The sequence below is a fragment of the Rhamphochromis sp. 'chilingali' genome, assembly GCF_963969265.1.
Source record: "Rhamphochromis sp. 'chilingali' genome assembly, chromosome: 21".
Classification (NCBI taxonomy): Eukaryota; Metazoa; Chordata; class Actinopteri; order Cichliformes; family Cichlidae; genus Rhamphochromis; species Rhamphochromis sp. 'chilingali'.
This window is the reverse complement of record NC_137949.1, coordinates 4798985-4816137: the sequence shown is the minus strand read 5'-3', so window position 1 is coordinate 4816137 and position 17153 is coordinate 4798985. Positions and strand designations below refer to the sequence as shown.

The 17153-nt window shown below is 45.8% G+C and overlaps 1 long non-coding RNA gene across 1 annotated transcript; it reads left to right on the top strand.

The window, feature by feature from the left end:
* The first annotated feature begins 3135 nt into the window (after positions 1-3135).
* LOC308389488 lies at positions 3136-3582 on the top strand. Its single transcript, XR_013970276.1, has 3 exons — positions 3136-3217; positions 3295-3443; positions 3526-3582. It is a non-coding gene; the product is annotated as an uncharacterized lncRNA (long non-coding RNA).
* Positions 3583-17153: the final 13571 nt, after the last annotated feature.

The following is a 17153-nucleotide window of genomic DNA, read 5'->3' as shown; positions in this document are numbered from 1 at the left end:
CTTTCCTTTTTCACTTTTCCCGCTCCTGACACCCCGCTTATCTTAGGTTACCCCTGGCTACAGAAACATAACCCTCACATTGACTGGGCCGGAAAGAGAATTGCGAGCTGGAGTGTGTTCTGTCTGGCGAACTGTTTGGGGTCTGCCGTTCCCTTCGCCTCAACGAAACGGAACTCAGCCCCGCCACCCGCACCAGACCTCTCTTCCGTGCCCCCCGAATATCATGATCTTCGGCAGGTGTTCAGTAAGGACGAGGCGCTCTCACTACCTCCTCACCGTCCATATGACTGTGCCATTGATTTACTCCCGGGAGCTTCGCTGCCCTCTAGCAGACTGTATAACCTGTCTCGCCCCGAAAGAGAAACCATGGAGAATTACATCCAGGAGTCGCTAGCGGCAGGACGTATCAGGCCGTCGTCCTCCCCCGTCGCTGCGGGTTTTTTCTTTGTGGGAAAAAAGGACGGGACGCTTCGCCCCTGCATCGATTACCGGGGTCTAAACGACATCACCGTCAAGAATAAATATCCCCTCCCGCTAATTAATTCTATTTTTGACTCACTCCAGGAAGCCACAGTCTTCACCAAGCTGGATCTGCGGAACGCCTATCACCTGGTTCGGATACGTGAGGGTGACGAGTGGAAGACCGCCTTCAACACCCCACTGGGGCATTTCGAATATCTGGTGATGCCGTTTGGGCTAACTAACGCCCCGGCGGTTTTTCAAGCTCTAGTCAACGACGTGTTACGGGACTTCCTAAATGTGTTTGTTTTCGTATACCTAGATGATATTCTGGTCTTTTCCAAAACACCCGAGGAACATCATGTCCATGTGAGGAGCGTGCTACAACGGCTGCTCGAAAACAGGTTGTACGTCAAGGCGGAGAAATGTGAGTTCCACGTTTCATCTATCTCCTTCTTGGGCTACATCCTAGCAGGTGGGCAGGTGAAGACCGACCCGGTGAAAGTCAAGGCAGTGTTGGAATGGCCGGTTCCGGAGTCACGGAAGAAGCTTCAGAGCTTCCTGGGGTTTGCGAACTTTTACCACCGCTTCATTCGGAACTACAGCCAGGTGGCCGCGCCTCTCACCCAGCTCACCTCACCCAAAGTGCCCTTCACCTGGTCCCCTGAGGCCCACGCAGCCTTCGCTAAGTTAAAACGATTATTTACGTCCACACCCATCCTAACCCACCCAGACGCTTCTAAGCAATTTATTGTTGAAGTTGACGCGTCTGATGCGGGAGTGGGAGCGATTCTCTCCCAGCGGTCTGGGCATCTAAATAAGCTCCGGCCGTGCGCCTTCTTCTCGCGCCGACTCACCCCCGCGGAGAAGAATTATGACATCGGCGACAGGGAACTGCTAGCTGTTAAACTCGCTTTAGAGGAATGGCGCCACTGGCTGGAGGGGGCCGAACAGCCCTTACTCATATGGACAGACCATAAAAACCTCCTGTACCTGAGAACCGCCAAGAGGTTGAATCCACGCCAAGCTCGCTGGTCTCTGTTCTTCGCCCGCTTCAACTTCACGCTCTCCTATCGTCCAGGGTCGCGGAACACCAAGCCCGATGCGCTCTCCCGTCAGTACTCCTCCGACAGTGGCGCGTCTTCCCCCGCCACCATCCTACCCGCCGCCTGCGTGGTGGGCACTCTCACCTGGGAGATTGAGGAGACCATTCGCCGAGCTCTCCCGGGGGACCCCGATCCAGGGACTGGACCACCCGGACGGCGCTTCGTTTCTGCTGCCGCCCGTGGAGCGGTCATCCACTGGATCCACACAGCACGATTCACGTGCCACCAAGGCGTGAGCAGAACGACGCACCTCCTCAAAAGACATTTTTGGTGGAAGACGCTAACAAGGGACGTGAGGGACTATGTGTCCACCTGTGCCGTCTGCGCCCGTAATAAGTCATCCACCAAGCGCCCCGCAGGTCAGCTCCACCCGCTCTCTACACCCCACCGGCCCTGGTCTCACATCTCCCTCGACTTTGTTACCGGTCTCCCTACCTCTTCCGGAAAGTGTGTCATCCTCACCGTTGTAGATCGATTTTCTAAGGCCGCTCACTTCATCCCGCTAGCCAAGCTGCCCTCGGCCGCGGAGACTGCCCAAACGTTGATTACTGATGTGTTCAGGCTCCACGGAATCCCCTTGGAAATTGTCTCCGATCGAGGTCCCCAGTTCACCTCACAGGTGTGGAAGACCTTCTGCTCCACTCTCGGCGCCAAGGTCAACCTAAGCTCCGGCTTCCACCCATAATCCAACGGACAGACTGAACGTCTCAATCAGGAGCTGGAGACTATGCTGAGGTGCGTGGCTAGTCAAAACCCCTCCTCTTGGGTTACCTACCTGCCCTGGGTGGAGTACGCCCATAACACTTTAACCTCGTCCATCACCGGTCTATCTCCTTTCGAAGCGTCCCTCGGATATCAGCCTCCACTCTTCCCTGAAGAGGACTTAACTCTCTCCGTCCCGTCAGCTCCACATCACCTTCGGCGCTGCCAACATGTATGGCGCAGCGTTCGCAGCGCCCTCCTGCGCGCGAAGGAACGACATGCGCACTACGCCGATCGGCGCCGTGCCCCAGCCCCTGACTACCAGCCGGGACAGAAGGTTTGGTTGGCTGCTGGGAATATCCCGCTCCGAGGCACGTCCTGCAAACTGGCTCCCCGTTTCATCGGGCCGTACGAGGTGGACCGGGTCATCAACCCGGTGGCGGTCAGGCTCCGGCTTCCAGCCTCCCGGCGAGTGCACCCCACGTTCCATGTGTCTCAGCTTAAACCAGTCCGCCTCAGCCCCCTGTGCCCTCCTTCCGAGCCCCCTCCTCCCGCCCGGCTCATCGGCGGCCATCCGGCCTATGCAGTCCGGCGGATCCTGGATGCACGCCGGCGCGGGCGCGGCTGGCGGTATCTCGTGGATCGGGAGGGGTACGGCCCCGAGGACCGCCTCTGGGTCCCACGCGCCTTCGTTCTGGACCCTCGTCTCATCTCTGCTTTCCATGCTTCTCTCCGCAGGCGGGGTCCCGGCCAGTCGCCTGGGGGCGATTCTTGAGGGGGGGGTACTGTCATGGTCCGCGGCCCGGCGTCCGAGGTGCTGATGGGATGCCCACTCCCGTGGGCGTGGCTGCTAACTCCACACCTGCATCCCATCCCAGGCGATCACCAGGTGGACTATTTAATCCTGCCCAGCCTGCTGCTCCACGCCAGTCCGTAGTCGTCCTTCAGCGGTAACGTACACCTGCGGGAAAGCCCTTATGCAAACCTATCCGTGTGAACTAACACTAACTCTGCCTTGTATACTCAGATCAGAGCTCGGCGTGTTTGAGCCACCAGCCTGTCCACCTGCCTGTCCGGAATTTGGATCACGATCAGCCCCAGCCGCCTCGACCTTTCTGAAGCTTCTCCCCACGGACCCTCACCCCTCCCTCTGGTTCCCTCGGCCCCGCTATCATCGTAAGACGCGTACTCTACTTCCCCTCGTATGCTGCCGTTTTCCCCGCACCCCAATAATCCTTTTTTCCTTTTTCTGTTTCAGCCTCCCACAGTCCCGCTCTCGGCGTTCCTGCGCGATTCACCTCCCGGTCCCTCGGTTTTTCTGGTTCCGTGCGTTTTTTTCCCTTCTACCCTCCCGGGACACCCTCAGTTATAATAAAGTTTATTTTTTGTTCTCTCGTACCGCTGTGTGTGTGTTCTGCTCCTCCGTCCAGCTTGTGCGTGGAACTTCGGTTCATGACAATAAATCTCAGCAAGGACATACACCCATGTGTGTTTATTTCTCCCTAAGATGGCAAACTGAAACACTCCAAGTTGGTGACTTTTGGAGATTTATTTCCCTGGATGATTGAGAATGCATCAAGATGAAACACAAAAGGAAGTTCACAGCTTTTAGCAGCTCCCCCACCCCCTCAATCACACACCCCCACTCCCCTCCCTCCAGAATTCCCAGGTAACAACCTAATATACATATGAATGACTAGCCAATTTAGCTTCCACTTGGCTGAAGCTAAAGCTTAGCTAAAAGCCTACCAGCCATTTGGCTGCTCTCCGGGTTTTAAAAGTAGAAAAGCCAAATGGCTGCTCTCCGGGAGTTTAATTAAGTAGCTCCCTCCGCCGCCCTACTACTACTCTTTATAGGGGACTCACGCTCGGGGACACGTTTTCTGGTTGACTCCGGCTCCCAGAAGAGCCTCAGGAACTCTCGTGTCATCTTTGCATACCTCCACAATAGTATATTATTTAATCTTAAAAACAATGGAGATTTCCCACGTACCGCCAGAGAGAGCTCTAGACTGGTCTAGCCAAAGCTCAGACATAAACGCCAAAGAGCGTCCGTGAATGGGCCTAGAGATGATTTGGCTGATTAGTCAGGTGAGTGAGATAAACTGTTCAAACTTGGTGAGTAAACTCAAAAAAATAGCACTTTTAACCACTGCCAAAGAAGAAATTTCTGAGAAGCGTTTTGAATATAAATAAAAGAACATGTTTTTTTTGTATAATTACCAACAAAATAAAGTGAAGAATCAATCCACAGTAAGAGTAACAGTAACATTCAAATAAATTCATAAATCTTGCGTTGATGAATTGTTTTGATGAATATCAACTGTTGTTTTTCTCCAGATGATTATTTCACATCATGTTTTCCTCGAATGTTTGTCTGTAAACAAGCAAAGTGTGTGTGCATAGTGGTATTGTTCATCTTGTGAGGACACAGATCTGTTTACGTAGTTAAACCGTCAAGTTTGAATTAGCTTGTGAGGTCGCATCCTCAGGGTTAAGGCATTGTTTAAGGTAAAGCAAAGGGGATTTAAGGTTAGGCTTAGGTCAAGTCTTCAGGAAATGAATGTAAGCCTAAGTAATGTCCTCTGGAGTGAGGGAAACACAACGGCGTGTGTGTTTCCAGTGGGAGGTCTGTTTCTTAAACACAACACAATCACTAACAGGCTGATTAAAGCCTCACCTCCACTCTGCCTGCCTTTTCTTCTTTATTGATGTAGCATTTAAATGTTAAATATTCATTATATAGACAAAAAGCTTAATTCAACTTCGCTCTAATCACAGCAGGAAGCATACATTCATCTCACCATATGTCAGATTCTTTTTTCCAGTGCATTATTTAATTTTACTCTGAGTAAATGCTTCTTTTTGTTGGATGTTTGTGCCCTTTGGTTTGTGTATATCTGTGACATAAAATGTGTGTTGTCATTTGCAAATTGATAATTGATTCACAGCAGGATGGGTCACAGTCAGAAGCAGCCACAGCAGGATTTTCCACAGACTTGTGGTCGTCAAGTGAAATGCATAAGAAGCAAAGAGCATCTGCAGACCTTTCACAGAAGCCTTGCGGTTCATATGTCAGCACTTTCACAACAAGCTGCAGCGCTGTTGTGATAATATTGACATGTTTACATTGTACAAGTGAAAATTTATGAATTGACACCTGGCCTTCTCCTTACGTACTTTACTATTTTCAGAGTAAATGAGAAAAAGAGTAATGACATGAAATAAAATAAAAATGAATAACATTTTAGTTGCATCAAAGTCAAGAGAGCAGGCTGGATTTGTTATTTTGAGTTCCTTTATAGGTTTTTTGGATGGAATTACATTTAGTAATTATTATCAAATATTATGGATGGATTGTGGATTTAAAAATGTATTTTGGTTAAGTGTAGTATTAGTTATACACTTAACCAAAATAAAAACAGAGTGCTCATTGTGAAACACACATTTTAAAATTGACCTCACAGTTGGCGACAACAAAATTGAAAACATATTTTAAAAAACTGATTAGTATAAAAGTACAACAGCATCCAAATTTGCACCAGACCTGCACCCCCTCTCTTTCATCCACTGTTCACACTGCTCTGCCTCAGTTTGCAGCCCTCAGCTCCTCATGTATCTTGTTTAGGACTGAAACCCATTCGATTTGGCTGCTGTGCTCCAGATTTTACTCTTTATTTCCTAAGTTTAGTTCTACACACTTCTGCATAATTCAGCTATGGTTTCCTCATTGCTCTGCACACCCAGCATCTGAACCTGTTTTTCACCTATCAAAATAATCCCCTTGGCAGTTCTAGTGTACTGAAATCAAATGCCATCATGCCATGTTTTACTAGAATAGGTTCATTCACAATATAGTGGGTTATACTTACTTATAAACACCAAGGATGTAATTTTGACAACAGAAATGAATGAATAAAGGCAAAATGACAACGCCTGTGAACAAGTGAACAAAATTGAGCCACAATGCAGAAGTAGCATATGAAAAATACTACTGGTCAAAAGTTTTAGGACACCCCAATGTTTCTAGATTTTTTTTTATTGGAAAAATATGCAGTGTCTCATTGCACTCTGAAATCAAAGCATAATACATATACGCAAATGGAGTTAACATTTTTTTTAAATAAATCATGGAATCAAATGTATTCTAAACCTTTGACTCATTAAAGTAGTCACCTTTGGCAGATATAACAGCTGAACACACCCATGGAATTGTTTTTACAATAGAAGTTATTCCTATATCTTTTGCAGAAGTTCCCATAAATGTGTGGTACTTGCTAGTTGCTTTGCTTTTTGTCATGGTCCTGGGTCATTTGACCCAGTGTTTTGTGTTCTTGTATTTTCACATCATCTTGTATTATGGTTAAGTTCATTTGGTTAGTCTTGAGTTCATTTCTATATAAACTGAGACTTGCGTACTGTGACCACTATGAAGCTTTGTCCCGCCAATCACGCAAGCTTTTAACTTGTCCTCTGATTCACTTGTGGCTTTAGGTCTGTCAGACCTCTTCCTGTCAGTGTTTTCCCCAATTTCTGAGTGCTGTTTGATTGTGCAAGGAAACTGTGTACTGTGCACCTTGACTCTTCTCTGTAGCAAAGACCTACATTTTTAAGTGTTATGATGGTCTGTCTCTTCCATTGTTAATTGCCTTTTTCTCACCATTAATTTTCAAGGCTTGATCAAACGCCACTGTGGCAGAACAGTTTTAAATTGTTAACCCATTTTGTGTTCCTTGAAAAAGGCCTTTTTTGTATAATCCTGAAATGTACATTATTTTCAGTTTGGGGGTAACCTTACCCTTTTTTTTAACCTCTGGCAGATCACCACTAACCTTTGTAGCCATTTCAAGGTATTTGGATTTGAACAACCTCCATCCATCCATCCATCCATCCATCTTCATCCGCTTTGTCCGGGGCCGGGTCGCGGGGGCAGCAGCCTAAGCAAAGAGGCCCAGACCTCCCTCTCCCCAGCCACCTCCTCCAGCTTATCCGGGGGAATACCAAGGCATTCCCAGGCCAGCCGAGAGATATAATCTCTCCAGCGTGTCCTGGGTCTGCCCCGGGGCCTCCTCCCGGTGGGACATGCCTGGAACACCTCACCCAGGAGGCGCCCAGGGGGCATCCTTGTCAGATGCCCGAACCACCTCAGCTGGCTCCTTTCGATGTGGAGCAGCAGCTGCTCTACTCTGAGCCCCTCCCGGATGGCCGAACTTCTCACCCTATCTCTAAGGGAGAGGCCAGCCACCCTTCGGAGGAAGCTCATTTCTGCCGCTTGTATCCGCGATCTCGTTCTTTCGGTCACTACCCACAGCTCGTGGCCATAGGTGAGGGTAGGGACGTAGATCGACCGGTAAATTGAGAGCTTCGCTTTTACACTCAGCTCCCTCTTCACCACGACGGACCGGTGCAGCGTCCGCATTACTGCAGCTGCAGCCCCAATCCGTCTGTCGATCTCCGGCTCCCTTCTCCCATCACTCGCGAACAAGACCCCGAGATACTTGAACTCCTCCACTTGGGGCAGGAACTCATCCCCGACCCGGAGTGGGCACTCCACCCTTTTCCGGGTGAGAACCATGGCCTCAGATTTGGAGGTGCTGATCCTCATTCCCGCTGCTTCACACTCGGCTGCGAACCGTTCCAGTGCGAGCTGGAGGCCCTCACCCGATGAAGCCAACCTAAATTGAAATAAATAATTGGGGTGTTCTAAAACTTTTGACCGGTATATAAATAACCAAGAATTCCCCTCTCGCCCCTGCAGGAGGTCTATCCTTAAAGCTTTTGTCATCTACCAGAGGCCTGGGCACTTGAGGGTCCTTTGCAGTATTTTAGCTGTTCCTAGGACTGTGCTCTTCTGGACAGAGATCTCCAATGTTGTTCCAGGCATCTTCTGGAGCTACTCACCTAGCTTGAGAGTCACCGCACCTAGTGCTCCGATTACCACTGGCGTTCCAGGTGTGCCCTACCTGCTAGCATCTTACACCCTGCTGTTATGTGCTGGGTTGTCTCAGGGGCATCTTTACACAGCCTGCACCTGGGGTCTTGTCTAGTGTGGTAGACCCCAGCCTCTATGGATCTTGTACTCAGAGCTTGTTCTGTGCTGACATGATTAGTGCCTCTGTGCTTTTTTTCAGGCCCGCTTTGTCCAGCCACTGGTAGGATTTCTGGATCCCAGCCACCTCCTCTATTTGCCGGTGGTACATACCGTGCAGGGGCTTGTTCTCCCATGATGGTTCCTCGTCTCCCTCCTCCTTGGGTTTCTGCTGCCTGAGGTATTCACTGAGCACTCGGTCAGTTGGGGCCATCTTCCCAATGTATTCTTGGATGTTCGTTGTCTCATCCTGGACTGTGGTGCTGACACTCACCAGTCCCCGGCCCCCTTCCTTCCGCTTAGCGTACAGCCTCAGGGTGCTGTGCTGGACTTGGGGTGAAACCCTCCATGCATGGTAAGGAGCTTTCTTGTCTTTATGTCAGTGGCTTCTATCTCCTCCTTTCGCCAACTTATTATACCAGCTGGGTACCGGATCACGGGCAGGGTGTAGGTGTTGATAGCCCGGATCTTGTTCTTACCGTTCAGCTGACTCCTCAGGACTTGCCTGATCCTCTGCAGGTACTTGGTGGTTGCAGCTTTCCTAGCAGCCTCTTCGTGGTTCCCATTCGCCTGCGGGATCCCCAGGTACTTGTAACTGTCCTCTATGTCTCCAATGTTGCCTTCTGGTAGCTCGATCCCCTCAGTTCTGACTACCTTCCCTCTCTTTGTTATCATCCGACTACATTTCTCCAGCCCGAATGACATCCCGATGTCATTGCTGTATATCCTGATATTGTGGATCAGTGAATCAATGTATCGTTCACTCTTGGCATACAGCTTGATGTCATCCATGTACAGGAGGTGGCAGACAACTGGTCCGTTCCGTAGTTGGTATCCGTAGCCAGTCTTGTTAATGATCTCACTGAGCGGGTTAAGGCCTATGCAGAACAGCATTTGGGACAGAGCATCTCCTTGGTAGATCCCGCACTTGATGGTGACTTGTGCTATGGGCTTGGCCTCTAGTGTTGTACGCCACATCCCCATTGAGTTCCTGATGAAGGCTCTTAGGGTCCTGTTGATCTTATATAGTTCAAGGCATTCCAGGATCCAGGTGTGGGGCATTGAATCATAGGCCTTCTTGTAATCAATCCAGGCAGTGCACAGGTTGGTCAGTCTGGTCTGATTCCCTTATCGATTCCAGTCGCCCCGAATGACGTCACCACGTTGCGGAGCGTCATTTACCTGGCAGGAAACATGGCGGCTCAAACGCTCAAAAGTTTGATTATACTTTACGAGAACGGATGACAACAGGGCAACTTGCAATACTTGCAAAGTAGCTATTTCATTTAAGGGAGGAAACACTACGAATATGCAAAAGCATTTGCTCACAAAACACACGATGACCTTAAATGAATGTCATGTTTTTAATTCCGCTCCGGACTCGTGAATCTCAACCCAGCAGCAGCGGTAACGTTTGCACGTCCTAATGCGGCAGGTAAATAATCAACTAACAGTGCATATTATGTTAGCGCGATCTGCCTTATTACAAAACCTGCCATTACTGTGCATTTAGGTGACCATGATGAGAGAGACAGACAGAGTCTGGCTGGCTCAGATGCTGGCAGTTCTCGCTGCAGTCTGTCGGTAGTGTCTCCTTTCAGGCCAGGATAGACGAATGTCACCGAGCAGTGACTAAGTTTGTGGTAAAATGCTTGCACCCATTTGCCACAGCAGATGCCCACGATTTTCGGTAAGTGAATGTGTTTAATTGTAGGCAGGGACATTACTGGATATTCTTGTGTAATTGCTACAGAATACCTTTTCATTACAGTTTTCCAAAGTATTCTGGACTCTTTCAGCTTTCCAAAAGTGTGTGCAGGTTGCTCTGAATTTCTTGGTAGAACATCTGCAATGCTGGAAGAAAGATGTGGATAGATGTCAACAATTAACATAACTGTTTAACATAACTCAAGTCGTGTTTGTGGAGAAAGCTAACTCCATTCTTAGAGGAATATCTTTGATGTATCAAAGAAATACAAAAGAATGTGATTGCCATTAGGAATGTTCGGTTTTACACACACACATGGTGTGATTGCCCCAACATGTATCAGTACATTATAAATGAACAATATAAATAAAATCATTGATCTAACAGGCCATCAATGTGCTTTGAGAAATTGTTTTCCCTATTGTTTCCTACAGTGTCAGGTACCTGCAAGTTGACTATTTTGTTAATGATGCTTGAACCTCAGAGCATATGACACTAGAGCCTCTGGCTTCTCTGAAGTTCACAAACTCCTTAAAGCAGGTAAACAGAAGATAGATAAATCTCATTTTGTATTTTTTCTCAGTAGTAGCACTTTCATAAGCTTTTTTACAACTAATCTTTAGTTATACTGCTATGCACAACCTATGTAGCTCATGGGTTTAGTCCACTGTGTTAAACTAACTAATTTAACCCACATACCATTCCAGCAACATAAGAGCAGTTCAACAATTTCAAAATTTTGAAAATAAAGTTGGCCAAATTCACAATCAGTTGTAGCTGGACAATGCTTAAACACCGGGAACACAAGGAGAGGGACGGAACGGGAACTTTGCAGAGCAGTATTGATTAGTCCTCCATGGGGAGGGTGTCCATGGGAGTCCTGTAGGGAGAGAGCACAGTGAGAGGTAAAGGTACTGTTCCAGAGAGTCCAGAGGGGGTACAGGAGAGTCACAATGGGCAGGAGGGCAGGCAGGTAAGCAAGGTGAGTGTGGAACCCTTGGATTGTAGACTGGCTGTAGAAGCGGAAACAAATAGGACCAGCGCTGGAGAGCACAGCAGGGAGAGAATCTGATGGAACTGCAAACTGGAGTAGAGACACAGAAAGGCAACATGGAGGCCTAGTTACCACCAAAAATAGCAGGACGAACTGGCAGAGAGTGGAATGCAGCACTGGTTTTAAAACCCTCCTGCTGATCACTCTGGAATCAGGAGCAGGTGAGATGCAGGAAACTCCTCCCCAGAGGATGAACCCTGGAAGTCCTCCCGCACAAACAGCATAAACCCCAGACACACTATGTCATGGTCCACGGCTCGGTGTCTGAGGAGCGGTGGGGATGCCCACGCCTACGGGTGTGGCTGTCGTCTTCACACCTGCATCCCATTCCAGGTGATCATCAGGAGGACTAACCCCGCACGGCCGGCTGCTCCACGCCAGTCCGTCAGTCACCATTCAGTGGTAACTTGGCCGCTCACGAAGGTTGATGTGGAATTGCTGGTTTCTATGAACTGTGTTAATCCTGTTACCGCATGCTCAGGTTATTGTCCGGCGTGTTCGACCCTTCACCTGCCTGTCCTCCTGCCCGCCTGGAGTTCAGATAAACCACCTGTCATCATCCTCTCCGTCTCCCTGCAATCCTCTCCCGTGGACACTCACCCCTCCCTCCGGTCCCCACGGTCCGGTCCCGAACGTAAGATAAATAGCTCTACCCCTTTGTATGCTGTCATTTCCCTGCTCCCCAGTAACCCTCTCCCTTTTCTGTTGCAGCCTCCCACGGTCCTGATCACGGTGTTCCTGAATCGTTTATCTCCCGGTCTCTTCTGTTCTAACATTTCCCTTTGGTTATTCCAGGTCACCTAGTTAAGAAATAAAGTTTATTCTGCGTGCATTTCCTGCGTATTGTGTTTGCTTCTGGGTCCAGCTTGTGTGTTAGAACTACAGTTCTTGACACACTAGCATGGAGCATGACAAAATGGACATCAGTTTTTACTTTTTTGTGCCTATAAGGATAATTTACTTGTACATGTATATTTCAGGCAGGAATCCTAAAATTACAAACCTTGAAACAGGTTGCAAATGCTAAATTTTAACCTTGATATTTTGGGGTGTTTAAGTCTAACCAAGTAGTTAGACACCTAAAAATAGGTCTCTGACTGTCACGGCTGGCGGAGTGAGCCGTGTGGTGTGGAGGAAAAGGAGGACCCAAAATGCAGCAGTGACTGATGATACGAGTGATGTTTATTTACAAAGTGGTAGTGGCAAAAACAGGCAACGAAGCGTGAGTAATTACAAACGGAAACCTAAACTGGGAGAAACTAACTGACAAACCTGAGACCATACAAAAGGGGTGCGGGGCAGAGAGACGCAGAGACAGGAACACCATAGAACGCAGAGATAAATAGATGAACGCAGATGAACGCAGACGAGCCGACAACGAACACAGACCGACACCCACTAAATATACAAACACAAGGTAATAATAATAATGGATTGGATTTATATAGCGCTTTTCAAGGCACCCAAAGCGCTTTACAATTCCACTATTCATTCACTCTCACATTCACACACTGGTGGAGGCAAACTACAGTTGTAGCCACAGCTGCCCTGGGGCAGACTGACAGAAGCGAGGCTGCCATATCGCGCCATCGGCCCCTCTGGCCAACACCAGTAGGCAAGTAGGGTAAAGTGTCTTGCCCAAGGACACAACGACCAGGACAGAGAGCCCAGGGATAGAACTGGCGACCTTCCGGTTACAGATGCGATTCCCAACCCCCTGAGCCACGGTCGCCCTAAGGTAACCAGGTAATCACACACAGGAGGGAAGAACAGCTGAACCCAATACACATGAGGACCGGAGGAGACAAGCTGAACACAATGACAACAGACACAGACTTTCAGAACAAAACAGGAACTCTAGGACACGAGCCTTCAAAGTAAAGCAGGAAACACACAGACTGATTTACAACACAACACGGGGACATGAACAGAGCACCAAGGACAGACACAGGTAGAGCTGAATATACACCAAACTTCAGGTTCAACCCTAAACTAATACAAAATCAGAATAAACACAAGGCACAAAAATGAACTTCAAGGAAACACAAAACGCTGGGTCAACGACCCAGGACCATGACACTGACAGCACTGAGCAGCTCCTTCAGTGGCAGGCTGCTGCACCCACGATGTGGGACGGAGAGATTTCGCAGGTCTTTCCATCCAGCTGCTGTCAGACTCCACAACATGGTCACTGCAGATGACCACACACACATCCCATACCCAATGGTAACTTTTCGTCCTGTCTCCCTGATGTGTAATAGTACCAAGTGTGCCAAACCAGGGTTTTAATAGTTTTGCAATTTTCATTAGTTTTTATTTTTATTTAGTTTTGACTTCAGATTTTCAATTTTATATCAGTTTTAATTAGTTTTTACCAATTGTTTGCTAGTTTAGTTTAGTTTTTATTTTTTTTTTTGAAAATCCTTAGTTTCAGTTTAGTTTTGATTAGTTTCAGTTATAGTTTTAGTTGTGTTTGCAATAATTAAGTGTAACAAAATCCCAGTTTCATCATATCAGTCATTCTCTTCTGCATAAGCAGGGTGCAGGGTATGGTAGCTGGAATAGCAACATACCCGGGTATGTTGCTATTCCAGCTACCATACCCTGCACCCTGGACAGGTCGCCTGTCTGTCGCAGGGCTAACACGCAGAGACAGACAACTCACATTCCCACCTATGGGTTCTTTAAATAAATAAATAAATATAGGCAGATGAACAACCATTGATACCAGGCAACTATAAAGTTATATCTTGGCCCCAATGAGACTATTAACTCTTGCAGCACCGGGTGTTCGTAATTTTGTTTCAAGTGAATTGATAAACTTTTTGAAGGCAATTGACTCACACAGTTATGTAGATATCCCAGTCCTGTTGTCTCGGGATGCATCATGCTGCCTTGCCTGGGGTTAGCGTCTGTTTCTGGGGATGAGGGTTGAGTGTGCTCCCTTCTCAAGATAAGCTAGGTTAGCCTTCTTGTGTGAGCTTTTCAAGTGCACTTTAAGGTTTGTGGGATTTTTTTCCCTTTAGAAATGTCCCTCATAATTTGTCTCTTTCCACTACAAGACACTTGCTTTAGCCAAAACACAGTCATATTCAAAGTAATCCCAAATTGGACTCTGGCGCTTTCTCCCGACTTTTCCTGACATGATTCTGTGCGTGGACGGAGCAGCAACACAGACGACTCGACTAACGTACTGCCACCTGCTGGCATAATGAGACACAGCAAGAAAAAAATCTGGAAACTAAACTTCATTTTCACCCTTGACTATTGTATGACACGCACACATCAATGAAAACTAAACACATTTTTGCTATAAATTCAGTTAATTTTAGTTAGTTATGTGAACACTCATTACAGTTTTAGTTAGTTTTCCTTTTTTTTTTATAAATTTTTATTTCCGTTAACGAAAATGTTTTTTCACTTCTAGTTTTCGTTATTTCGTTAGTTTTCGTTAACGATAATAACCTTGTGCCAAGCATTTTGTTCTATTTTGTATAGTATGTTATTCTTTTCTTTTCTTTTATCTTATTTTATTCTATTGGGACTAATAATGATCTAATAAATCTTATCTTAGCCTATGTGAGCTAGCCATATGAACTTCTGACTCTGGTTACTTTGTATTATTTTATGTAACGTAATTTAAAACTGTTACTTGAATGAATTTTGGGCCTTATTTACTTAAAGTCTATTTAACTACATCGCTGTAAGACCTGCAGTTTTCCCCCAATTTTCCACAGAATGAAGAATTCTAATGTTTTATTTTCTCTCTCTAATAGTCCCAAACCAAAAAATATTAATAGTGGTTTGTGGTCAAACATGGCTACCAGTTCTTTCTTCCCTTCATGCTAGAAGTATTGGGATTGTGATCTCTTCTAACATTGACATGTGACATCAGGTTGAGGACACTTGCAGGCTCTATAAAAGAGAAACAAGATGAAGAACAGAAATAATGAAAGGCACTTCACTTTCTGTTATCAACAATAACTGAAGATTAGATCAAATAAATTGCAGGCATTGTCACTTTTTGCAGTGCCACGTCTACCCAGTTGTTCATCAACATATGTCAAAGGAAATGAAACATGAAAGCTGACGGCTCCTGCACAGCAGTTCAGCTGCAGGCATAGGCACTCATCAGTATTTACATAAAACTCAAAGGGGAAACAGCTAGCATCGAAGAGGGGGTGGCACTGTCACCTTGATATTCACAATGATGAGTGTCTGTGTGTGTTTGCATGCCCCTGTGTTAAGGTTGCAAATTGTGTTTGGTGAAACTTCAGGACTTGCTATTGTTGATGCCTTTAGGGGGAAAAATAATGAAGCTGTTCATGCAAACACGTGATCATGAAAATGCCTCCGGAACACGATTAATTATCCTTTCATTTTCTGCATATGGATGGATAATTAAAATGACAGGGAATGAAATTAACAGAAGATCATTTCCACTTGCAGACAAAGTAAAGTATGATCATTTATACTATGTGGCTGATTGATTGATTGAAGTTGTGAAAATATTAAAAAATGACGCATTGCAGATATTGCTTGGTTCATTTATAGTGAAAATACTCACCATGGGAAAATGCTTAGCAATAATAAGAACACAAAATCATGAAATATAAAACAAAATTATGCAAGTCTGATCAAGATGTCAGAAGTCCAAATAAAGAAATCTGACTATGGTGAACCAAAAAAGTTATTTATGAGGCTTTTGAACACATTCAAAGGCCTCATAAATATGTTATATTCATGTAATTTATTCATGTATATGAATTTCTTCCTGGTCATTTGCAGTTTTTCATGGTTATTTCTTCTGGTTTTCTTATTCTCTTTGCAGCCATTTTATATGTATTTGTTTTGTGCGTTAAGCACAGCCTTTGGGGGCCTTTTGGGGCCCTTTGTAGTCATCTTGCTTTTCAGTGTGGTAATTTTCACTTTCACTTTAGTCATTTTGCATCTTTTGTTTGTCCTTTTTGTGTGTTTCTTCAGTTGTCACATATTTTATAATAGTTGTCAGATGTCAGTCGATTTGTTTACGTAGCATACTTTTCAGTTACATAAACACGTGCAAGTTTAATCTGTTCATCTTGGAAACTGTCTTCATCATTCTGTTAAACATTTCTTAATTAGACCAGATATTATTATCATTTACATTTTCATTGCCTTTTAAAGTTTGTGATATAATTGATGATTATAGTCATTCACAGAACACCTTGCAATCCTGCATCAGTCATTCCCAGGAAGCACTGTGGCTTACTATCCGATATACTTTTGCACACATGCATCTTTTGCAAATTGATGAGTTTCCCCACATCTCTCCTGGGCCCCTGAAATGTGACAGTTCTTGTCTTGCAACAAGAACTTATGTCTCGTTACATGTTGCCATATAGCTATTGTGTATCAGTCATTGTGATCCACTCCACATAAGTGAAGTCATTCAAAATAAGTATTATAATCTTCTATTACTCATTTCCAGCAAGCATTGCAATCTCCTGTCAGTCATTCACAGGATACCTTGTCTCTCGCATCATGCCCAATCGGTCATAGCAGATGGCCACCCCTTCCCGAGCCTGGTTCTGCCGGAGGTTTCTTCCTGTTAAAAGGGATTTTTTCCCTTCTATTGTCACCAGGTGTGTGCTCAAAGGGGCTTGTTTGATTGTTGGGGTTTTCTCTGTATTATTGTAAGGTTTCTACGTGATAATATATCTGATATATCTGATATCATATCTCACAGTACAATAATATTGAATGGGTTGCATTGTTGTATTTTGTCATGTTTCTCAGGTCTTTGTCTGAATTTCTACGAACATTATTGCTAAGGATTGTCTTATTGCATTGGAGTCACACTGGGTTAAATATGTACACTTGGGTTTTAAGGGGTATTTATTATTTTCTTCTTTTTTTTGGGTTGTATGGAAGCCCCAAACGCAATTTCATTGTTCTTGACAATGACAATAAATAAATAAATAAATAATAAATAAATAAATATAATGAGCCTTGAGGTGACTGCTGTTGCAATTTGGTGCGACATAAATAAAACTG